Here is a 25,788-nt window from a genome sequence, read left to right on the forward strand (position 1 = left end):
AACTGATGGTTAATAGCTGTAGCAAGATCTCCAAGCATAACTTTCTTTTTTTTTACTGTGATATTTATTTATTTACATTCATTACTTTGATCTGTGTTTTACATATTACTTTTCCATACCGTACACTCCATACAGTTTTATAGAGTACATGAATTGAGTACAGTCTTCCCAAATTCTTACATATTTCAATACATCTAACATATATTTGCTGTTTATGTAATCCATAGATTATTCCATATGCTCTATCCAATATCTAGTTACGGGTACCCATTCAATTTCTCTTTTTTCCTTTGTTTCATTATTAATTAGTGCAGTTAAGATGTCCATATCTTTATATTCTAATACCTTTTGTAGCCAGTCCTCAATGCTTGGTATACATTCCGATTTCCAATTTTTTGCTAAAAGGGTTCTTGCCGCTGTGATCAAATACAGCATAATTCTCCAATGTAGTTTTTCTGTCTTTTCGCCCAAGAAGGATGACATATTTAATAAATACAGTTCAGGGGACATAGAGTGTTGTATTCCAAATATTTCTTGTATACATTTATGAATTTTGAACCAGAATTTTTTAATTTTTTGGCAAGACCACCACATATGGTAATAGGAACCTTTTTCTTTGAGACATTTCCAGCATCTATCATCCTTTAAATTATAATATTTAGCTATTCTAGTTGGCGTATAGTACCACCTGTTTACTATTTTGATGTAATTTTCTCTAAGGTCTTGCGATGCTGTGAACTTATAAGATTTTTTCCAAGCCTGTTCCCAATTTTCAAACAATATTTCATGTCCCAATTCCTGTGCCCATTTAATCATGTATGTGGTGACTGTTTCATGTTCCAATTCTCTTCTTACAAATAATTTATATAGTCTTGATATCTTCCCTTTATCTTCTCCCCAAATAATTTGATCTAACTCATTTACCTCCTTCTCGAAGCCTTCTCTTTTTAAATCTTTTTTATATCTTTGTGTTATTTGTAAATATTCAAACCATGTTATGTTTATTCCATTTTCTTTTAAGTCTTCTTTGGATTTTAATTTCACATTTCCACTTCTTTCTTTCACAAGTAAATCCTTATATGTAACCCATTTGTCTTTCTCTTTTCCGCTTACAATTAGGAAAGCTTCATCAATTGATACCCATTCTGGCAAACCTCTGTAAAATTTTCCTTTTATTGTTCGCCATGTGTTTAACAATGCTTTCCTTATAAGATGTTTGTTTATAGCCTTATCCGTAATTTCTTTGGGGTACCAGAGATGGGCATGCCAACCACTATTTATATTGTTAGCTTCCAAATTTAATAGTTTTCTGTCTTTTAACATTATCCATTCCTGAATCCATAGCATACTACAAGCTCTATAATACATTCTCAGATCTGGCAATGCACAGCCTCCTAGGTCTTTTTCCTTTTTTAAAATTTTGGATTGTATTCTGGCCTTTTTCCCTTTCCATACAAAGCTAAGTATTCCTTTTTCCCATGTTTTAAATACTTTTTCGTTTGTAATAATTGGTAAATTTATAAATAAAAACATAAGTTTTGGGAGAACGTTCATTTTAATTGCGGCAATTCTGCCTAATAATGATAAATTATATGTGTTCCACTTTTTTAAATCGTTTTCTATTAGTTGCCAGGTTATTTTGTAATTATTTTTAAACAGGTTCGTATTGTTTTCCGTTAACCATATTCCTAAATATTTTATTTTTTTCTCTATTTTTATGCCTGATCTAATTGTCAATTCTTCTTTTTCCTTTTCTTTTAAATTTTTTGTTAACATTGAGGTTTTACTTTTGTTAATTATTATTCCAGAATATTTTCCAAATTCATTTAATTCTTTCAGCAGATGCGCTATGCTTTCCAAGGGATCTTCTAATACAATTATCATGTCATCAGCGTATGCTTTTAATTTATGTTCTTCCCCTTTTACTCTCGTACCTTTAATTTCTTTGCTGTTTCTTAATATATTATTTAATACTTCCAAGGTCATGATAAATAGTAATGGGGATAGAGGGCAGCCCTGTCTCGTGCCCTTATCTACCACTATGTTTGCTGTCTTTTCCCCATTAATTATTATTTGAGATTTTTGTTGCTTATATATTTGCTCAATATTTTTTATGAAGAAGTTTCCCAATTCCATTTTCTTAAGAATTTCCAGCATAAATTGCCATTTTACGTTATCAAAAGCCTTCTCGGCATCTAAAGAGATAACTGCCAATTTTTTGTCTTTGTGTGAGTTATAATATTCCAAAATGTCTAAGATGTTCCTTATGTTGTTTCTGACCTGTCTCTTTGGCAAAAAGCCATTCTGATCTTTATGTATAATTTCCGTTAGAATTTTTCTAAGTCTGTTACTTAATATCCAAGTGTATATCTTATAGTCAAGATTCAAGAGTGCAATAGGTCTATAGTTTTTTACCTCCTTTCTGTCTTTCCCCTCTTTTGGTATTATTACAACATCTGCATAATCCCATGAGACTGGTTTGCCATCTTTTGCTATATTGTTAAAGGTATCACATAATATTTTACATATTTCCAATTTAAACACTTTATAAAACATTGCAGAGTACCCATCCGGGCCAGGAGATTTTCCATTTTTTTGAGCATTGATTGCTTCTATGACTTCTTCGTTAGAGAAGGGTTTGTTTAGTTCATCTTGTTGTTCCTTGGTTATTTTATTTATTTCCTTATTTTCTAAATATTCCTGCATTTTCTTTTGATACTCCTCATCTTTCCCATCTGTATCGTCCTTAAATACCAAGCATAACTTTCAAAAGCAACTAGGTGCTAGATTATGGATATTTATCTATAAACAAAATAGAAGCTGATCAGTTTTACTATCAGAATATTAATGCCTAAACAGGATATATAAGTTGTAATCCTAGTAGGGAGGTCCTTATACAGTGTGTGCTTCCCATCTGCCCTCTCCCAATGGGGGAAAAACATGGGAGCTCAAGCCCATACTGGTCAATAGGCAGCGATGTGCTTGTATCTGTGTCAACATGCATGCACATACCTCTATTTACTAATACAGGCCGGAGTGAACTATGGGATCTTCAATCCACAGATGACTAGCCCATAAATACAACCAGCCCACTGTATCTACATAATAAGCACTGTAATTCTGGAGAGCAAATCATTTGGTTATATATACTGTAAATTATTAAACAAGTATTTTAAGTTCCTCCTTTTATGAATAATAAGGAACTCATTTAACTTCTAAAGCCTGCCTGTACCTAGTATATCTCAAATGTCATATCTCACCAATTAAAAACATGCACCCATTCTGCACACCTAAGCAATTTTTTGTATTTTCATACATCAGAATTTGAATTACCACTTTCTATCTCTATACATGCATACAATTGCAAAATACTAATATCTCTGTCCACACCACAGAGTAAACCAATGGAAGGGCTGAATTGCCTATAACATCTATTGCACACTTAGGCCTGATACAGACAGCCAAAATAAAGCTGCTTCGAGTCACTTTGTAGGTATGGTGTTTCAATGATACATGCATCCTAGGAGTCCAGAAGCTGCACCAAAGCCACGCTCCAGTCCTAAGGACTGGAGTGCAGCTTTGGTGCAGCTTCCAGACTCTTAGGACACATGCATCATTGAAACACCATACCTACAAAGTGACTTGAATTTTGGCTGTCTGTATAGGGCCTTAAAACGCAATGCATTAAAACACATATTAATGTGTTATGGAAGCTGCCTTTGGTCCAGGCCTGGGAAAAGGCAGCATATAAATAAAGTAAGTAAATAAATAATACATAATGAATAATAAAATATTAAATGATAAAACATTATTGTGAGTAATGTCTCTGTTTGGTTTAATTAACTGGACACTGGGATTCACACACCTTCACATCGTTTCTTGTATTATCGGGTAACACATGATTTCATAATGGTTATTTTTATTAAGACAGTAAACATAATCTTTTTTTTTCAATGAAGCAGGCTAAGGATACAGTCTCATAACCTAAGTTACGTTAATCAGAAAAATTTACCATAGCTCACCACTCCTCATGTGTTTTCAAACTAGTGTATGCAATACTATTTTCACACCAAAAGTTATATATAGAAATATTCCAGAGCTCTTCCTGTAGAGTTGTGGAGAAGGACAGGTTGCTCACCTGTAACTGTGTTTCTTCGAGTGGTCATCTGCGAATTCACACAAATGGGTTATTCTGCACCTGCGCAGCAAAGCTCGGAAACTTCCAGAATCTCTGGGCAGAATGTAATGTAACTTTCTGCAACTTTTTGGCGGTAACTCCGCCCATCCCTATAAAAGGCCCCTGGTGGTCCGCTCTCCTTCAGTTCCGAATGAGCTGCAAGCAGCGCGGTAACAAGCATTATAAGCAAGAGAGACACTGTGGGGAAGGATGGGCGGGTTTTGTGTGAATTCGCAGATGACCACTCGAAGAAACACAGTTACAGGTGAGCAACCTGTCCTTCTTCTTCGTGGTCTCTGCGAATCACACAAATGGGTTAGACTAGCAAGCTTAAGTCAGGGAGGAGGGAGTGTCTGTAAGTGGAACACATCAACTTTATTAACACATAACATTAAGTAATCACTCAAAGCCCTGAGCAAACTTAGTGCAAACCAGAGAGTAACACTACCCTCCCAAAGGTTGCATCTTGCCTGGCCCTGGCATCCAACCTGTAGTGTTTCACAAATGTCAAAGGTTGGGACCATACTGCAGCCCTGCAGACATCCTCTAGAGGGACCCCCATTAAGAAAGCAGAGGATGTTGCTACCGCCCTAGTTGCATGAGCCCGAACCCGTTTGGGACAGGGTTTACCAGATAATTCATAACACAAGTGAATGGCATTTACTACCTATTTGGAGAACCTCTGAGGGGAAACTGGCATCCCTTTTTTTTAGCCTTAGAATAACAAACAAAGAGTCGAGTAGAGGCTCTTGAACCCGAGGTCCTGTTAAGGTAAAAAGCAAGAGCCCTTCTAACATCTAAGGCATGAATCCGACGTTCTTCGTCAGAAGACGGGTTCGGTGCAAGCGTTGGTAACACAATGTCCTGGTTGATGTGGAAGGCTGACACCACCTTAGGTAAGAAGGAGATGTCGGTACGGAGAACCACCTTATCCCTGTGGAACCGAAGATAAGGATGGTCCGCCCGTAAGGCACAGAGTTCACCAGCCCGGCGGGCGGATGTCAAGGCCACTAGGAATGCTGTTTTCCAAATTACTAGTCTCAAGTCTACAGTCGCCATAGGCTCAAAGGGCTTGACTGATAGCCAAGATAATACAAGATCCAGGCTCCAGGCCGGAACAGGACTAGAGCAAGGCGGATGCAAATTGTTGAACCCTTTCAAAAACCTTTTTATGAGAGGGTCCCTAAACAAGGACGCTTTATCATTAGACAGGTAATGGGAGGAAATGGCCGCCAAATAGCCCTTAATGGAACTTAAAGAGAGGCCAGCATCTGCAAGTGACATGAGGAATTCCAGAACCACTGGAATGGATACCTGTGTAGGAAAGACACCTTTTTCCCCCAGGAAGGTCCTAAACCTGTCCTATTTGTAACAGTAGGACCTCTGTGTGGAGGGCCTCCGAGCAGCCCGCAGAACCTCCTGTACATTTGTCGGTAGCGACATCAGTACCGAATCCTCCATGCTACCAATGGAAGGGACATCACGTCGGGGTGGAGGATCCGTCCGTCATGCATCGACAGGAGGTCGGGTCGGGGATCGAGTCGGAGAAAGTCCTCGTTGGAGAGTTGCAGGAGCGGAGCGAACCACGGTTGTCTGGGCCACCACGGGGTGACCAGAATCGCATCGGTCCCGTCCGACATTATCTTGGCCAAGACCCTTGTGATGAGAGGAAAGGGGGGAAAGGCGTAGGCCAACCCGAGTCCATCTGAACTGGAAGGCATCCCCCAACGAACCCGAGCCTCGGGCCCGAGAGCAAAATGCTGGAACTTGTGCATTCAGGGGTGAGGCGAAGAGATCTACTGTAGGTGTACCCCAATGACGAAACAAGGAAGCGACCACCTCCGGGTGGAGCCTCCATTCGTGGCATGTAGATGGAGACCTGCTCAGCTTGTCCGCCAGGTCGTTCTGGTCCCCAGGGAGGTGAATGCACTGCTGTAGGACATTGTGCGTTATGCACCAGTCCCAGATGCGGAGGGTAATGTCTAGCAGTGTCCTTGACTTTGTGCCACCTTGTTTGTTGAGGTAGTACATCGTGGTGGTAGTGTCGGTGAGCAGGAGGACAACCTTGTTGGAAAGGAGCATTTGAAATGCCCTGAGGGCCTTCTGGACAGCCAACATTTCCAGTGCGTTGATGTGGAGGTCGGCCTCTGTCTGCGTCCACTTGTCTTTGACGGCCAGGCCTGTAACATGGGCCCCCAGCCTTGGAGCGACGCATCCGTCGTCAGCGTGATGTCTGGTTGTGGTGTCACGAAGGGCATGCCATCGCAAACGTTGTCGGGCTGGAGCCACCAACGTAACAACCTTTGTACTTTCCTGGGGATGGTGAGTACCTTGTCCGGAGAGTCCCTGATGGGATCGAATACAGAAAGGAACCAAGACTGTAGAGGTCTGAGTTGGAGTCTTGCCCATAGGGTGACAAAAGTTGTGGAGGCCAAGTGACCCATGGCCACTTGGACAACCCGAGCCTTCAGACGTCGCCTGCCGAGGCAGGCCCGGATAGCCGTGCAAAGTGACAAGAACCTGGGTCAGGGCAGGTATGCCCTGGATGTCTCTGAGTCCAGGATCGTTCCTATGAACTCGATCCGCTTGGAAGGTGTGAGGCTTGATTTTTCCAGGTTGACTTGAAGACCGAGCGAGTCCAGGAGCGTCCGAGCAAATTGCACCTGTTGTGACAGGGTGTCTCTGGATGAGGCGGTGAACAGCCAGTCGTCCAGATATGGGAAGACTGTGATTCCCTTCTGCCTCAGATAAGCAACGACTGGGGCCATACTCTTTGTGAAGACTCTCGGCACTGATGAAAGGCCGAACGGTAGGACCTTGTATTGGAAGATGCCTATGGCAAATGCGAGGAATCTGCGATGTTGTTCCCGTATCGCGATGTGGAAATACGCGTCCTTCAGGTCCAGCGTGGCAAACCAAGCACCTCTCTGTAAGAGTGGTAGAATAGAAGCAAGAGTTACCATCCTGAAACGCCTGTAAACAATAAAAGAGTTCAATTGACGTAAGTCCAGAATTGGCCTAAGCCCATTAGTCTTTTTCGGGACGGTAAAGTATCTGGAGAAGAAGCAGTATCGGGCCCGAGAAGGGTCTACGGGTTCGATAGCTCCCTTCTCTAAGAGAGAGCGCACTTCATCGAGAAGGGTGTCCGAGGGGACGGTGGAATTAATAGCTCCGGTAGTTGGGAGCTCCATAAACTCAAGGGCATAACCCCTTCGGACGATGTTTAAGACCCAAGAGTCTGTGGTGATAGAGGCCCAGGTGTCAAAGGAGGGCCCTAATTTATCTGAGGATGGAGTGACGAAGTGCGCAGAACCTTCTCTTGCCTCTTGCATCCTTTTTCTTGTATCCCTGCTGGAATCTTGGCTGGGATGGAAGTCGTCGGTCCTGATGAGATGATGGGGATTGAGAAGGCCTGCCGTGCGGAGGCCTGTCTTGGGGCTGAAAGTGGCGATCATGTTGTTGGAAACGCTGCTGGTTCTGCTGGTACCAAGTGCGTTGGTTACCGTACCTCTGTCGGGGTGTTCTGGATGTAGAGGCCGACATCCCATGCTTTCTGGCGGCCGTTTTCATTCTATAACGGAAGCTAAGCCGCTCGTCAGTCTCTTTATTGAGGAGGCCCGAGTTATCGAAGGGCATATCTTCAATTGCAGACTTGGCCTGGGGAGTCAGGTCCGATGAACGGAGCCAAGCATAACGACGGAGGGCCACTGAACCCGAGAGGATCTTGGAGGCACAGTCTGTGGAGTGTCTGGCCGAAATTATCTGCTGTCCTCCAACGAGATGAACTTCGTTGTGAAGCGCCGCCATGACTCTCCTCTTATTGTCCGGTAGCTCATTGATGACAGGGTCCATTTTCTCCATCAAAAGCTAGACGTAAGCGCCCGTACAGGCGGCATAGTTGGCAATTTTAATGTCCAACGCCGCTGACGCATAAAATTTCTTGGCCAACCCGTCAATCTTCCTGCTCTCCTTATCTATAGGGGAGGAGGACGGGCGAGCAGCAAACGAGGTCTGTGATCCCTCCACGATTGCAGAGTTTGGCTTGGGATGGCTGAAAAGCCAAGACGGACCCGACGGCGTGACTATATAAATTTTCAATCTTTCTAGAGGTCGACGAGATAGTAGCCGGTGTATCCCATGACCTCTTAGCAATTTTCTCAAGTGAAGGAAGGAAAGCTAGAGAAGGAGGAGCTGGCGCCAAACTGTGGATCCGACGCTCCACCGGGTCGAGGGCGTCCTCCTCCGAGTGGGAGACCTCCAATTTGAGGGCATCAGCCATACGGATGACTCTATCCGAGAAGGACCTGACATCATCTGAGGGAGACGGTGCATCAGGAACCCCAAAGGACAGCGGTTGGTCAGTGTCCATTGGTGGAGAAGGAGAGTGGGAATGGGAACGCGACCCTGACGGAGACCTGCTGGCACCCCAGCTTAAGGGAGACGGGTCTCTACTGGCGTGGTGCGTCCTGTCTGTCTCGTCAGCCCTGGAGAGAGAGGTCCGGTACTGTGGAGAGTGAGGCGTCACTCTGGTCGGACCCGGCAGATTGCGTCGTAGATGGCCCGGGTCAACTGGAAGCAAATATTGACCCGTGTGGTGGTCGTAGATCAGATCGGGATACGTGTCGAAGAGGGCCCGATCGGGTTGGTCATGATCACGATCGGAATGATAGCGCTGAGTGGGATCACCGACTAGGGCCTCATCAGCCTCTGCGCCGAGAGCGGCTCTGTCTCTACGCTGAGGGGACGCCCGGCGGGGCCTGTGTCGGGCTGGAGACGGAGAGGGTTGCCTGCGTCTCTGAGGTGAGAGTCGGGTTGGAGACGGAGAGCGTCGCCTGTGCCTCTGAGGCGAGAGTGGAACATCAGAGTCCAGAATCTCGCCCTCGGATTCAGAGCTCTGGCCCAAGTCCACAATCTGAAGTTCCTTGTCCGGGACGGACAGGTGGGACGAAACCAAAATCCTTGGCTCCAGGGGAGGAGGAACGGAGCTCGAAATTATCTCTGGAACAGGTGTCGCAGTGGGCCTCGAGGCCGGGGGGGGGGGCACCGAGACTGTACTCGGGGGTCCCTTACGCCAAGTCTTGGGCGGTGGGGAAGCCGATCTAGTGTGTCTAGAGTCCTGGTCTGTCTTGGAGGACTTAGAGGGCTTCTGTCTGTCTCCATGCTTCCTTTTAGAAGCTTTGTCCGGCTTCTCTAAGTGGGCCGTTGCAGAGGTGGAGGAAGACTGGGCAGGCTCCCCAGAAGCTCCCACTTGGAAAACTTTGTCATAGAGGGACGCTTTGAGTTTCTGGTCCCGGTTTTTCAAAGCCTGGGAAGTCATGGCTCTGCAGTGGGTGCAGGTGCCTGGAATATGGGCTTCCCCAAGGCAGAGGACGCACTTATCGTGACCATCCGATATGGGGATTTTAACCCCGCAATTAGTGCACCGTTTAAAGGAGGCCATGAAGCGGCCCTCCGTAGAAAGTCCGTTACCAGTCCAAGGTCGAGTCCATCTAGTTGGTATGAAAGGCCAAGGGAAAGTCCGAAAGGAATGGTCAAGAGTGATGTCCGAGTCAGTAGCCAGAGATTCAGTTCAAAAGCTAGTATCAGTGAAGTTCCTCAAGCTGCTAAACGCAGCGGAATGAAGGAACTGAAGGAGAGCGGACCACCAGGGGCCTTTTATAGGGATGGGCGGAGTTACCGCCAAAAAGTTGCAGAAAGTTACGTTACATTCTGCCCAGAGATTCTGGAAGTTTCCGAGCTTTGCTGCGCAGGCGCAGAATAACCCATTTGTGTGATTCGCAGAGACCACGAAGAAGAAATCAATTCTCTCCCACAGAGAAGTGAAATCACAAGGATAAACAAGAATATTAGTGTTTAACCTCCCCCCCTCAAATGTACAAGAACTAAAGTATTTTTAAAGAGCTAGATAACTATACAAATCAACCCAGTTGGGACTGATTTTCCCTATTAATTTCCAATTCTCTGGATGATTTATCATGCTGTGAAATATTTGGTGTATGAACAAACCTCTGTTAGCAGTTAGGCACCTGCAAGGGGAAGAAAATGTTCAAGTTGAGAACTTTGAGCAGAAATACCCACCAACATGTTAAAGCTATGTATACTCCTGCTCTACACTGGAGCTACTTTCAATACAGGAAACAGGAAAGTTATCCATATGACAAACACTGTCATTCAAGAAGGGCAAAATGATTGTAAAAAGGCAGCACATTCAACATCCAGGAAAATGTGCATTAATTTTTACTGACAGCACGTGGAAGAGTATTAGGAAGATTACTGGTTGTATTCATCAGATGTCCCTTCCAGCAACTGCTAGAAATCCCACAACTTTAAATTCATGTGAGAACATAATCTAGAAAAAGCTCCACTTTGCACAAAAACAGATTTCAATCTCTTAATTTTTGTAAGCCACTTTGAGTCCCAGACTGGGAAAAGCATGAAACATTTATCACTATTATTACTACTATTAGTAGTAGTAGGGTTATTTGGTTTCACTGTCTATTAGGTGTTACTGGCTGAAGTATTAGACCACTAATAATTTGGATTCTATCCAACAATCCAACAATCTGCAAGGTATTGTTGGTTAACTTGGCATGTTCCAAGCAATAATTTTGTAATTGTGCTATTCTGAGCCTATCTCTAGTAATTTAATACAGATGTTTTCTCAGACCATTTAGAATTTTTCCCAGAGCACCTATCACTATTATGATGACAATGACGACTACTGTTCCTATTGAACACCTGAAGCCCTTTCCCCCAAAGTGCCACTACATTATTTCAGTGCCAGTGCTTCATTTCAGGTACAACATTAGCCGTAACAGACCACACTATCTTTCACACAAACTAGTTTTATGACCATGACTATTGTACTTTTTACCTTTTCTTGCTTTATAATAATAATAAATAATAAAATTTATTTACATCCCGCCTCTCTACAAAATGCAATCGAGGCTTTGACCTTACATTCCAAATTGTGTTATAATGCCATATACATACTATTTTTAAAAAGCAAGGTGTTCTCTTAGGGAGAGAATACAATTGAAATTAAGTCCTGTTTGCAGTGGGTCAACTATTAAGCACTTGTGGTGCAAGATCTACACAAATATTGGGAAATATGTAAAAGGAATATAATCTCTGCATCCAGTTATGTAGAAATGTACATCTACAACCAAGATGTGTAACCTATTAGTAATTATATATTGTAGCTATGCTTTCACTCCCCTGCCCTGATCATAAGTTCTACTGGCATATTATAATTATAACAGTTGTGTTAAATTATGTCACAGGCATGCACATGGTAGTACTTGGAAGCAACATATTACAAGTAATGTCATTACTATTGTTGTTGCTGTTGTGTGCCTTCAAGTAGATTCTGACTTATGGTATCCCTAAGGCAAACCATGGGTTTGTTTGTGTGGTTTTTTGCAACATTTATTCAGAGGAGGTTTGCCATTGCTGTCCCAAGGCTGAGCACATGCATCTTGCCCAAGCTCACCCACTGAGTTTCATGGCCAGATTGGACATTGAACCCTGGTCTCCAAAGTCATAGTCACTCATATAACTATGCCACATTGGCTCTCTAGTAATGTCATGGCCTGTGGTGTCTTAATTTGTCATAACCAACGTTAATGCTAACATATTATGGCTAGAATCCCAACTAGTGTAAATCCACTGAACAGTGAGCCAACACATAAGTAAATTACATCAATTTAATTAGTCTTCTCTAGATGAGATTAACAACAGGATTTCAAGCATAACAATGACTGATGTTATAACAGAACCAAAATGGCGACCAAGCACATCTATACCACAATAAAACCTTATCCAGGTAGGCTCTGATATAGATGCCAGGGCAAATGGGATGAGGCTCTGCCTTTCTGGACTCAAGATTTAACACTTAGCACTTACATGAGAACACTTTGGCAATGGTACAAAATGAGCAATGGCACTTAACTTAATGCAGGGGAGCACAATCCTAACTCAAGAGGGCGAATTTGCATTTTTAAAAACTCTCTACACAACATTCCAAAACAAGCAAGAGAATTCTCACCTCCTAACACCTCTCAACCTAGTATTCATGCAGGTTGAATTCCCACTGGAAGGTAGCTGCTATGTGGGTAACAACATGGGAAACAATGCACTCCAGTACCATATTATGCAGCACTGCACATATCAGACGTTTTTGATATCTTCTTGGTAACAACTTGGAAAGTGAGCTTGAAGGTATCTAATGTGTTTCCCTTTGTTCTTCCTGCATATCTCTGTAATCAATGTACGATTGCACACCAAGACGTCCCACCTCTCACATGTATGGCAAACAAAGCCTCACCTACAGGGGGTGGAGGGAAATACAGTTCTCACAGTAGATAAGCAGGGGGTATTCCTCTTCCCTCTGCCAAAGTAGTACTCACTTTGAAGTTTCAGTTCCATGGGCACCTAAAATATTGACTGACTGCTGTTCTCCCACTAGAACCCAAATACCAGGGCTGCCTACCAAAAAGGCATTCCCTCTATCGTGGCAGGGAGTCTGCCTTGATAAAGATAAGCTCCACATATGTGCAGAGGTTCTCATGGCAACTATGGAGATAATGGGCCAGATCAGTTCACATCCTTCTCAAATCCATGGTATTTGATTCCTGCCAGATTTTCTGAGTACAGTGCCACTTAAAGGAAGCCAAAGCTTTGCTCCCTATCAATAAAGTTGCTTAGGCGCTTTACAGACCACCCAAAAAGGGCAGTCTGCCGGCGCCGTCATTTACTGCATGGAGGAGCCCCAGTGGCTAAACCGCGCGACTCCTCCGCACAACAAAAAGAAGCTGCAAAATGCAGCTTCTTCTTGCGCACTGCGGCGTCATAATGGCGCCGAGATGTGTGAACGCTAAGCATCCACTACATCAAAATGGCGGCGCCCATGTAGAATGGGCGCCGCCATTTTGTACGCGCTCAGTGCGTACTAGGGTTAGGGGCATCCGGAAAGAACGCCCCTTTCTAACCCTAGTATGTGCCGCACACGTACTTTCTGCCCATGCGGAACGGGCCTTAGCAATGTTTTACTAATACATGCCACTATGTCTCTGCTGACAGGCATATCATCTGGGGGTGCCATTTAGTCCCAAAAACCTTCTCAAAACAACCGTAAGACAGGAGGTTACTGACTGACCTTCTGAGAGCTCTTTGCCCTCATGTCCCTTAAAATCCCCTCATCAAAAAGTTATCTGGAGCAGCACTTCTTCACATAGCTTAGCTACACAAAGCCATCTTCCTCTCTGCTGTTGGTCCCTTTATCGTCCAAGGTGCAGAAGCATTACTGCTAGAAGATGCTGACAACCAAACATACTATTCTCTAGTCACCTAACTGCAGAACGATTCACTTTTTGCTTGCTCAGTAAAATACAATGCAAAACAACTGATCCATATTTATTTGTTATATCTGCTAACACTGGGAAGCCTGGTTGTAAATCCCAGCCTTCAGCAAGAAAGGTGTGATGTTAATGGAGAATATGAAGCTTTGCTCCCAACCATACTCCATGAGGGAATGAATGGAGGAAGAGAGACTTCAGTCCAGAACCCAATCATAAGAGGGAGGGAAGAGGAACTTCAGAACAGCCCCAAGCCTAATGTGGAGTGCCAGAGTCCCCTTCATACGTGGTCAGACAGTGTAAAGCCCTACCCACTAATCATGATGTGGAGGAAGGAGAAGGGGTAACAGCTTATCTCCCATCTTGGCATGATGGAGGGAGAGTGGGATAAGCCAATCCCTGGCCTCAAACATGATGTAAAAGGGAAGGAGAAAGGGCCAAGCTTGGTCCAGAGGGGTTGTGGAAAGCAAGAGAACAGAACTGCAGGCTTTTTCAGGAACTATATGGAAATGTGAGAAGGACATGCAAATATGCATCACTCAAAGCCAGAGCCTGAGTGTTGGGCAGGCTATAGCTTCAGCTTCTCATGGACCCAAAGTGAACTTGAGCCATATAGCCCTGTATATACAGCCCACAGGAATCATGGCCATACTGCCCGTTTCCTCTCGTATTTAAACAGTACAATGACAGCCCCACTTCATGGGGAATAATGCACTCCAGTAGCATATTACACAGCAGTGCACACATTGTAAGTTTTTGATATCTTCTTGGGGGATGAGTATGTCATGGTAGGCAGAGCCATCCATCTATTGCTGATCCTGCCACCAACATGCTCTCCCACTCATGCCATAAGATTTCCAAGTAAAAGGCAAGATATTTCAATAAACACGAATGAATAAAATAGCTGTAGACGGAGTGCAGATGTGCAGGTATGGCATCATGGTACCCCCACCCAGCTACTTCATCTCATTCCTGTGATTGCACAACCTCCTGCTACTTTCCCTTGCTTGATCATTATTCATCAGGCCACCAGCTGGCAGTTTTTTTCTCTGGAAGGGGTGCCTTCCTTCCTTCCCCTACCCTTTCGGCATGCCTCTTCAGACTATCTGCATCGGCAGCGTGGTTAGATTTGCCCTTGGTATGCTGTCCTATACATCCTCAACAGCATTTGCTTCACTTGAATTGCTAGTACATTATTATCTGCTGTTCAATCAATGGAACTGTACTTTCACTAATAGCTTTATTTATTGGAGACAAGATCTGTGATTTTGTGTGTGTGTGTCTGCACATGCTCACAACAGGGGGGAAAACATCCAGTGGTGGAATCATAGGATCACAGAAGTGGAAAATTGGAAAGAATCTTCAGTGGCCAACTAAACCAATCCTGTCAACACAGGAGTTCCATAACAAGTCAAACCTGATAGATGATCATAAAACCTCTTTTTAACAGACTCCAAGAAAGAAAAATCTGCCAACTTCCTTGTGTTCTGAACTCACTCAATGGCCTGAGAGGAACCTAGCATTTTGGGCAATAAGGGTAAAAAAGGCACAAACTTCAAGATAGATCTCGAGACCAACAGGAAAGGAGGGATACAACTGTATGAATTACTGGACTGACTGGGCTTCATTACAACATTCAGTAACTGAGTTTGTCCCCATACTTTTCTTTAACTGCTGAGCAGTTTCTCTGTGTCTTATCTCTAGAGGAGGAGGCTTTTTTCTTCTGCTGACTTTCTACCCTTTAGGTTGCTGTCATTCCTTCCCCCACTGAAAGCAGTCTGAAGTCAGCAGAAAGTCAGCTAGCCTGGTGTTGGTTCAGCTGGCTTTGAGCCTACTTGCTCAGTTAGGATGCATTAGTAATCTATCCCCTGTAAGCTGCTTTAAGTCCCACATTGGGAGAAAAGTGAAATATAAACAAAAAAGCAATATAGGTTGCGTCTCCCTTATTCAAAATGCATGGGACCTGAAGTGTTTTTACTTTTTATATATATTTTTAATTTGGAATATTTGCATGAGGTATCTCGAAGATGAGACTCAAGTCTAAACATGAAATTAATTCACCATATGTTTTGTACATACTTTATAAACGTTTGTATATACCTTATAGCCTGATGATAAGGCTATAGATAATATTTTATAGCTAATGTTATAGATAATATTTATAGATAATATTTTGTTATAGACAATATTTTTAAATAATGTTGTGCATGAAACAAAGTTTCTTTACATTGAACCACGAGAAAACAAAGGTTTCACTATCTCAGACACTTATGTGAACAATTTTGGAGTATTTTGGATTTCAGAATTCTGGGTAAGGAATACTCAACCTGTAATAATTGTTTATCAAGATAAATTCTATCGATGTAAAGTTCTAGATATTTTGAAGTCAGATAAAATAACTTTCCCCATTTTTTCCAGGAAAAACTTTTAAAATGGTAATTTTAGCACCATTTACAGTTGGAAAGTCATTTTGTTACTTTAAGAACATAAAATTAACTAACAAATTGCAAAAACCATCCTGTTTGAGACTACTTTAACTGCCCTGGCTCAGTGCTGTTGTGAGACATTTAGCCTTCTCTGTCAAGAGAGCTCTGGGGCCACAATAAACTACAATGCCCAGGATTCTCTACCATTCAGCCAGGGCAATTAAAGCAGTCTCAAAGTGGATTATTTCTGCAGTGTGGTATGGGCCACAGTTTGGCAAAAACACCATCATGTTTAAAATATTAAGAGTGTACAGTACATTATTCAGAATTACAAATCAAACTAACTTTTTTAAAAAAAAAATTTTTACCCGTGGATCTAAAAAGTCCTGAATGGTAAGAGATATCTGAACTATAAGGAACTGCTTTGAGTCTGCCAGTTTAAGCGTGCCAAAAAGTCCTAATTCGAACAGAGGAAACTACCAATAACAGTAAAACAGAGAAAATTATTTGTCTCTGCTAGTTCTCCACAGAGTCAAGAAGACATAATACATTCATTCCATTTCTCACAAAAGCAGAATTGTAATCAGAAACTGTAATTATCCAATAAATTAAGTAAGGTCCAAAACATACTGCAGAAATAATCCATCTTGAGACTACTTTAACTGCCCTAGCTCAATGCTAGGGAATTCTGGGAACTGTAGTTTTGTGAGACATTTAGCCTTCTCCGTCAAAGAGCTCTGATGCCACAATAAACTGCAATTCCCAGGATTCCCTAGCACTGAGACAGGGCAGTTAAAGTAGTCTCAAAATGGATTATTTCTGCAGTGTGTTTTGGACTATAGTCTTACATAAAAGTCTTCCACTTACCTACTTTTTAGAAATTATTTTGGAGAAGTAAACATGTAAATACTTCATCTTAAACATTTTATTCATCTTTCTAAGAGAATATATTCCATAATTCAATATTTTCCTCATTATTTCTGGTTGTTGTCCCCAAATTATTCCCCTTTCCCCCCCCAGGCCATCAAATCTCTTACGTCTAACACTTAATAATTTCAAGTGCTGTAGAGGCTTAATTATTTGCATTTAGAAAGATATATATTTTAAACTCCTTCGTACCATAAAGTTATTTTATATTTGTGCTACAAATGGCACATTTTAATTTAAATTCATGGAACTGCTTAAAACAGAAACAAAACAAAACAAAAGTGTACAATTCCTAGTCCAAAGTGAGGCTCACTGTACTAAAAATCAGATGTATTCCCAGAAAGTGTGTCTAGGTTTGCAAGTCCAATCTTAACCCTGATCTAATCTGTACAGCAGAAATAATGCAGTTTGACACTGCTTTAGCTGCTATGGTCCAATGCTATGGAAATCTGGAAATATTTGTGAAATCTTTAGCCTTCTCTATCAGAAAGCTCTGGTGCCACAACAAATAACAAACCCCCGAGTTCCATAGCATTGAGCAATGGCAGTGCAAACAGTGTCAACCCTGCATTATTTCTGCAGTACAGATTCAGCCTCCATGGTACCAACTCCCTACTATGTTTAGAACTGCATCCTAAAGTTGGGAAATTGTGTGAATGAAATCAGCATGTAAGAAAACAATGTTAATATTTCAAAGAACAGTTTAACAACATGCTATTTTTATTTTACTTTTGTAACTGCAAGATGTAGGATTCAACACTTAGGACACAGAGAACTACCTTATGCACAGTCTATTTGCTTGTTTAGTCCAGTATTGTTGGCAAGGAATGGCGGTAGGTCTCTGGATTTTTGAAAGCTTTTCCAACCCTACTTGGGAATGTCACAGGCTAAACCTTCAATACAATCTGTCAAATAGTTAAAAACTGTTCCACATCCTTCAGACTCTTCCCAGTACTCCAAGTATTCAAAAATCTTAGCATACCCCAAGTAATGTTATCAGAAAGTAAACAAAAACAACTGCACTATTAAAACAGGAAAAGCATCTCTGTCATTTGTCCTGCAGTTCTATGTAACACTTAGACTTTGGTTAAAATATCAGGCACAGGCAAGCGGGTGGGGGACAGGAAGAGCACATTCTATCCAAGTACAAAAAACGGCTATCAGTCCTGCCAGAAACCAGCCTTACTAAGAAACGGTTACCCACCCCCTAAACGAGGAGCATGGATAGTTGAACAGCCTCTGTGAGCAAAGCCTTTGGTCTTACACAACTAGGAAGTCTACCCTCCTAAACATTCAAGACACCCTATTTGTGCTTTCCTACACACCCACAAGTCAACCCCTCCTTCCCTGCCTGCTCAGCAAGAGCTCTGCTAGATTATTTTACAGGGCAGTCTGCATTTGTTCCCTGTATGGAACAAGGGATAATGACCAAGTCCATGAAACTCTTTCTAGAGTTTGTTTTCTTTCTGGAAACATGGTTTTGCAGCTTGCCGGAGGGGGGTGGGAGCTACTCCATAGGAAATGAGCCTAGGCTTTACCTAAACATCTGTGATTTCGAACTATTACTCCTGTTTGTTCTTAGATCCTTCCAACTTGTCCTGCAAAAAGAAAGTACCCCTTCCCCAAACCAGTTCTTTGCACCCTAGTACTCCCTACTCATTTACCCCAAACCCCCATACCTCCTCACACCACACTCAGCTAAAGTTTTGGTTGCATCCTCCCCCCCCCCCACATTGTTGTTGTTGTGTGCCTTCAAGCCCTTAGGATCGTCCTAAGTCAGAAAAGGATTGAAGGCACACAACAACTATCATGGGGTTTTCTTAGCAAGAGAGTGACAACACCCAGTGGGTTTCCATGGCTGAGCTAGGATTTGAACCCTGGACTCCCACTGTCATGGTCCAACACTCAAACCACAACACCACCTTGGCTCTCTGGCTTCTTCCTGACAAAATCAAAATACTATCATAGTGTTTTGTATATATGTGGAGTGTCACTTGCTGCTAAGTTTGCAACTGATATTCCACAGCAGATACTAAATACAGTACCACTGCACACCAATAGTTGTTGCTGTTGTGTGCCTTCAAGTTTGTTTTTTTACTTATGGCACCCTTGCCATGGGGTTTTCTTGGCAAGATTTGTTCAAAGAAGTTTGCCTCTGCCTTCCCCTGGGGCTGAGAGCATGTGGCTTGCCTACAGTCATCCGGTAGGTTTCACGGCTGAGCTGGTAATGAAACCCTGGTCTCCGGAGTCATAGTCCAACTCACAAACCACTATGCCACACTGGCTCTCACCTTTCTTTCTTAAGTACATGCTTAAAAATACTATGTGGTTCAGTTCTCCTACAGTCCTTAGGCTATTTCTCCACTGGCAATGTGCGTGTGTGTATGAGAGATGCACTCCTGAGGCCTATGACTTTGGAGGCCTATGGTGGCTCCTTCCCTCCCTCACACCCAGCACACCTCCATCGGGAGCTTTAAGTAACCAGATGTCCTCACCGCAAAGGAGGACACGGCACCGCAAAATGGAGGGCACTCAATAACAGATGGAGGACATGACCAAATAAAAGGCTAAACACACTCAATAGAAATATAAATTCCTGCTTCTTAGGCTCAAAATGGAGGGCATTTTGAAACTCCACCTGGAGAGAAGGCTGAAATGTATGTCCTGGAAAAGGAGGAGGACCAAGTCTGGCCACTCTGAAGAAGAGCTGGCAGCTTAAAACTGTTACAAACCAGGACTCTGAAGACGTAAAATTGTGTTAGTCTGGGAAAGTCAAGAGCGCAAAGGAAGGGGCAGGTATCCCCAGCTTTTATTTGTTCAGAGGTCTTCACCAAAGAGAAAGAGGAGGCGCCCCAAAATGTAGCACAAAAAGCGGCCATGAGATAGAGATGGAGCAATATTTTGGTAACTATAGAAGAGGCCTAATGTCAAGGGAACAAGGGAAGCTGCCGATGATGATGTTGTTATTGCTTGAGGTATAGTAACTTCAGAAAAGAATTGAGTAAGCTAGGAAAACTTTATCATTTTTGCACAGCAACTTTAAGAAATGGTTTAAACAAGATTGTAAACCCGTGTTAAGTAAAAAAAAATTAGAAAAGAAAAAACGACCACACATTTAGGGATAGACATATATATATTACACACACACATTTGTTTACATTTCTTGAAGTGTGTTTTGAGCTTTTATATACGTGTATATGTATACACACACACACACATATATATATATATGTCTATTTATTTTATTTATATCCTACCTTTCTCCCCGAGGGACCCAAGGTGGCTCACGTATAAATGCACAAACACCCAGAAAGGCTCAAAAGAGACGCCTAGAAATGTTAAATCCACGTTGCTTCTTAGTCCCCGCTCAAAACGGGACTTTCAGGCCCTGGACGCTGTGTTTCATTTTCATTCCCCCCCTTTTCTATGCCGCCTTTCTCCCAGGAAGGGGCTCGAGGCGTCTTACGAGATTATAAACAAACAAAAACAACCGACATTTCAAAACAAAACATCGCAGTAAAACACTTATAAACAAACAAACAAGAAACAAAACCGTCTGCTTCAACGACAACCACAGCCTCCTCCTCCGACCCTTTATTATTATTATTATTACTATTATTACTATTATTGTTGTTGTTGTTATCTAGACTCCCATGGCTTCCGGTACCGACCTCGCTAGCTTCCCTTCCTCCTCCCGGAGGCCCTCTTCTTTCCCCTGGACTAGGCCTCTCTGCTGCTGCTCTTCCTCTTCCGCCTCACTTTCCGCGCCGCTCGAGCCCCTCGCACCGAATCATAACAAAGCTCTGCCCAAAATGGCTGCCCTGGGTTCCCTTGCCCGGCGGCCGGGGGCCGGAGGGGGCGTGGCCAATGGGGAGCGCGCGGGGTGGGTGTGTGCGCATGCGCGTGCGCGAGGAAAAGAAGGGAGCGAAAGGAGGAAGGGGAGGTGAGAAGCACACACCCACCTGTCCCCTTGCCCCGATGGGAGAAGGCGCATGCGCACTCGGCATTCCAGGACGCTCGGGTTCCTTCTTCTTCTTCTTTACATATAGTACACATTCGACCAGTCAGAGCAAAGGGACGCGCCTTTTTTGCTTTGCGCATGCGCGGGCGGCTTCCTGGTACTGCTGATCTAGTTATTCAGGGAAAGGAAGTTGGTGTGTTGCTACTTCCGGCCTCCTCTTTAGCCTATGTTCCAAACGCACTGCAGGAGTAATCCAGTTTCAGACCGCTTTGACTAACAGAGAAAGCTAAATATCTCACAAAACTACAAATCCCATAATCCCACAGCATTCAGCCGTGGCAGTTAAAGTGGTCTCAAGTTATACTCATTCTGATGCAGCCTAAATCCCATCCACACTGCAGAAGTAATCCAGGTTGAGACCGCTTTGACAGAAAAAACTAAATATCTCACAAAACTACAAATCCCATAATCCCATAGCATTGAGCCATGGCAATCAAATTGGTGTCAAATGGCATTAATCCTGCATTGCTGATGCAGTCTAGGGAAAGGTATGATACAGCTTCTTTCACTTAGGCCCAATCCACACTGCAGAAGTAATCCGGTTTGACACCACTTCAACTTCCCTGGTTCACTGATGGGGAATCCTGGGAATTGTAGTTTATTGTGGCCCCAGAGCTCTGAGACAGAGAAGGCTAAATATCTCACAAAACTACAGTTCCCAGAATTCCCTAGCCTTGAGCCAAGGCAATTGAAGTGGTCTGAAACTGGATTGTTTCTGCAGTGTGGATTGGACTCAGGTCTCAAAGCTGCTACAAGCTTGCATAGTGATATTCCAGACTAAGCTATGTCTCTGAATTGCACAAACTTAATAAACTTCACCATATACAAGAGCAATATAACTGGTCTTTCCACACTTTCCATTATCACAGATGGAAATCAGGACACATGTGACAAAGTGACACCAGAGTGCGGTCAAGGTGACAAAGTTATTCGTGAGGGACAACACACAAATGAAGAGCGGCTGCGGCAGTTTGCCTTTTCCCAAGCCAACAGGGAAGGACAAGATTCGGGTTCCTTCTCCCTTCTCTCCAATCTTGAGTGCAAACTACTTTTTCACTTTGAACTCAGTTTGCAGCAACTGAACCAAGCTGACCATAAAGAGGAAAAGTTAGTGGGAGAGAGAAACTGGGACACTATAAAAGCAGCTGGAAAAGGCGAAGTGACAGAGGATTAATGAGGAGTGTCCTTGCCAAATTGGTACAGCTGGAGGGTATGGGCTTGTACATTCCTCTAAGTAGAAACCGTACCTCAGTAAATTGTGGGCCAACAACACAAAGTAATTAATACATTCTACAGAAAAATAAGTTCTTCTTAGCCTATGACCATAATATTAAGAAACAACCCATGCACACAGGCAAAATGTGCTAACTCTTCTAGAAATTCCCACACATTCTCACTGTTTCCCAGAGCTTGGAAATTAGTGTTCTGGGGGTTGCGGCGGGATGCAGGCTCAAAAATAAACGTTTGCATGTTCTGATCCACTTCTGTAATGCAAAGCTATGTAACTTTTTTGTGCAAATTTACAGTGCTTTATAAATAAGATGTAATAATAATAATAATTCTTTAGTGCACCTTAGCCAGTAAAGAAAAATGGCATAAAATCAACTGGAAAAAAGTTCTACTTCTATGGATACCATGGACTGCTAAAAAGAACAGATCCTAGAAAATATACTTCTTTTTTACACAAAATTTAAAAAGGATCCTAGAACAAATCAGGCCTGACCTCTCACTAGGATGTTTATCACACTATGCTCTTAAGGTGCTACTATTCCACTTTGACTCCTCTAGCTGCCTCCTGTTGCATTCTGGGATTTGCAGTTTTAAGGAGGGGTATTTAGAATTCTCAGGCAGAGAACTTCTCTGCCTGAGAATTCTAAATACCCCTCCTTAAAACTGCAAATCCCAGAATGCAACAGGAGGCAGCTAGAGCAGTCAAAGTGGAATAGTAGCACTATAAGAGTATAGTGTGATAAACATCTAGGATCCAAGATGACTAAACTGAAGCTGCCATACTTTGGACGTAACATAAGGTGATATTAATCATTTTAAAAGATAGTAATGCTCAGTAGAGTGGAAGGCAATAGGAAAACAGAAAGACCACATGACAAATTGATTGATTTAATCAAGAATGCCATGTCCCTGGGTTTGCAAGACCTGAGCAGGGTTGTTGATGACAGGATCTTGGAAGTCTCTCATTCGTAGGACCACCATAAGTCAAAACTGACTCGACAGCTTATATCAGCAACAAAGAAGTAGAATCATAGAATAATAGAGTTGGAAGAGACCGCAAGGGCCATCCAGTCCAACCCCATTCTGCCATGCAGGAAATCTCAATCAAAGCATCCCTGACAGATGGCCATCCATCAGCCTCTGCTTAAAGACCTCTAAGGAAGGAGACTCCACTACACTCAGAGGAAGGAGTGTGTTCCACTGTCGAACAGCCCTTACTGTCAGTAGTTCCTCCTAATGTTGAGGAGGAATCTCTTTTCCTGCAGCTTGCATCCATTGTTCCGGGTCCTGTTCTCTGGAGCAGCAGGAAAAAAGCTTGCTCCCTCCTCAATATGACATCCCTTCAAATAAGTAATATTTTATAACTGCCTAATAATTAAAACAAATTAAGATGATTTATGTGAAATATGCCATTGAATAAATTTATTAATTTTAATAATCATTTAAATGTGTCTGCATGGCCTTCCACAAAACAGCTAAAAGTTGTTTATAGCACCACCTAATATTTCTGGTTCCTTCTGGTTAGGAGTAGCTGCTAACTGTACCATAATTATTCCCTTCAAATGCAGAGTACTTTCCAGATTCTCAGTTACTGTAGGGTAGAGTGAGACAGCAACAACAGTTTTCTTCACGTAAAGTTTGTTCTGAAGGCAAACTTGAGGAAAGCTATAGCTGAAATCTCGTTTATATAAATACTCAGAAATTCAATAATCAACATGGATATCTACCATGGAAGTCAAACTTAAATGGTCTGACAGATTAGTTAACTGCCATCAAGTTGGCTTCAACTTATGGCAACCCTATGAATGAGAGACCTCCAAGTCATCCTGTCCTCTACAGCTCTGGTCCTGCAGATTCAGGGCCAAGGAATACAGTCTTCCTCTTTTCATACTGCCTTACCAAGCATTACTGTATTTTCTAGTGAGTTATATCTTCTCATGATATGATCAAAGTATGACAGCTTCAGTTTAGTAATCTTGGCATCTTAAGAAAGTTCAGGTTTGATTTGCTCTAGGACCTATTTATTTGTGTTTGTAGCAGTCCACAGTATCCACAGAACTCTTTTCCAGCACCACATTTAAAATTAGCTGATCATCTTCCTATCAAGCTTTCTTCATTATCAAACTTTCATAATCATGCATAAAAATGGGAAATAAGATGGCACTGACAATCCTAAATTTAGTATTGAACCATACATCTTTCAGCTTCTGAATGTTGTCTCATTCCTACATAGCTGCCATTCCAAGCCTTAGACCTCTTCTGATTTCTTGACTGCAGTCTCCATTCTGATGGATAACTGACCCAAAATATGGGAAATTTTGGACTATTTCTATGTCTTCACCATCTACTTTAAAGTTATGTAAATAATCGGTGGTTGCTATTTTTCTTTTTTTTAAATATCCATCTGAAACTTTCAGCAATGGTTCCAAGTGTTTGCTATTTTCTGCTAGTAGGATGATTTCATCTACGTATCTTAAATTATTTGGGTTCCTTCCTCTAACCTTAACACCCCTTGCCCTCCCCCAAGCATATTCCTGCTTTATATATGATATATTCAGCATACAAGTTAGACAGATTTGACTCTCTTGACCATTGGAAACCATGGGACTTCATATTCCTTCCTGACCCGCTATATAGTGAACAAAACAATACATAGTGGACAAAGTCCTCTAATTCTAGGCATCCATATATGCATGTGCGCTCCTTTATTGGGATGCCTCTGTGCCTCTTAACTCTATATTTCTCTCTATATATAAATATAAATAACTGCCCTGTATAAATGAACAACAACAATACATTTCAAATCATTTAGTGTGTGTGTGTATGTGTGTATTCCATTTGAGATTTACTCTTTCTACTAGAGAGAGAGATATTTCAAATAATTTTGTATTTATTTTCTTCAGTGTGTGTGTGTGTGTGTGTACTGTGAAGAAAATAAATACAAAATTATTTGAATATTTCTCTCTATAAATATAAATAAACACCCTATATAAATAGATAATAATAATTTTCAAATCATTGTGTGTGTGTGTGTATATTCCACTTGAGATTTACTCTTTCTATTAGAAAGAAATATTTCAAATAATTTTGCATTTATTTTCTTCAGTGTGTGTGTGTGTGTGTATTCTGTATATATACTGTGTGTGTGTGTGTGTGTATATATATATATATATGCACATACTCTCTCTCTGTATATATATATATATATACACACACACACACACAGAGTGAAGAAAATAAATAAAAATGATTTGAAATATTTCTCTCTCTATAGATATAATCACCCTATATAATAGATAATAATAATAATTTCAAATCATATATATATATATATATATATATTCCACTTGAGATTTACTTTCTAGTAAATATTTCAAATCATTTTGTATTTCCTCTCTCTCTCTCTCTCTCTCTCTCTGTGTGTGTGTGTGTGTATATATATATATATATATATATAGTGTGTGTATATATATACACACACATATATATTATGAAGAAAATAAATACAAATGATTTGAAATCTCTTTCTCGCTCTTTTAGAAAGAGTAAATCTCAAATGGAATGTGTGTGTGTGTGTGTGTACACACACACACACACACACACAAAATGATTTAAAATTTATTGTTATCATGTATTTATATAGGGTCATAA

At 42.0% G+C, this 25,788-nt stretch overlaps 1 protein-coding gene across 1 annotated transcript in view; it reads right to left on the minus strand.

Moving 5' to 3' along the window:
* GPBP1L1 (GC-rich promoter binding protein 1 like 1) overlaps positions 1-20,767 on the minus strand; it is a 56,260-nt gene extending 35,493 nt beyond the window's left edge. The window contains exon 1 of the mRNA XM_089515044.1: positions 20,558-20,767. The gene's annotated coding sequence lies outside the window, so the exon portion shown is untranslated. The remainder of the gene's footprint in view (positions 1-20,557) is intronic.
* Between the last annotated feature and the right edge of the window lie 5,021 nt (positions 20,768-25,788).

This window comes from Sceloporus occidentalis, unplaced genomic scaffold (assembly GCF_023333645.1).
Source record: "Sceloporus occidentalis isolate IW3139 unplaced genomic scaffold, rSceOcc1.0.p SCAF_3, whole genome shotgun sequence".
NCBI lineage: Eukaryota > Metazoa > Chordata > Lepidosauria > Squamata > Phrynosomatidae > Sceloporus > Sceloporus occidentalis.